Genomic DNA, 409 nt, shown 5'->3' with positions numbered 1-409 from the left:
CATTATTTAGATCAAGAAGTAAACTTGGGTTTCTAGAAGTAAACTTGTGTTCACCAACAGTCACTCGCCGAGGAGACCAGCTCACACCCCTCCCTCGGTAACGAGCTGGGTGGGTTACCGAGTTAGCGTGGGTGGAACCAGCACCACCCACCCTTGATCAGGTGATAAGAACCTTGTGGGCTGCCCACAGAGCTCAGGTGATCAGATACTACTTGACTGTGAGTGTCCTGAGATAGCTTGTAGAGCAGGGCTGAGTCTCTGCTACTGGACAAGGTATGTTCAATCTCTGCAAGTTATTGTCCAGTGCTGGAGAGAGGGGAGGGAACGAACAACACTGCAGGGACATGAGAGCACAGTGTGTGGGAAACAGCACTCAGGGGTTGGCTCCCTCCCGGCCAGAGAGAAGACC

Source organism: Strix aluco, chromosome 6 (genome assembly GCF_031877795.1).
Source record: "Strix aluco isolate bStrAlu1 chromosome 6, bStrAlu1.hap1, whole genome shotgun sequence".
NCBI lineage: Eukaryota > Metazoa > Chordata > Aves > Strigiformes > Strigidae > Strix > Strix aluco.
Note: the sequence above shows the minus strand (reverse complement) of the source record.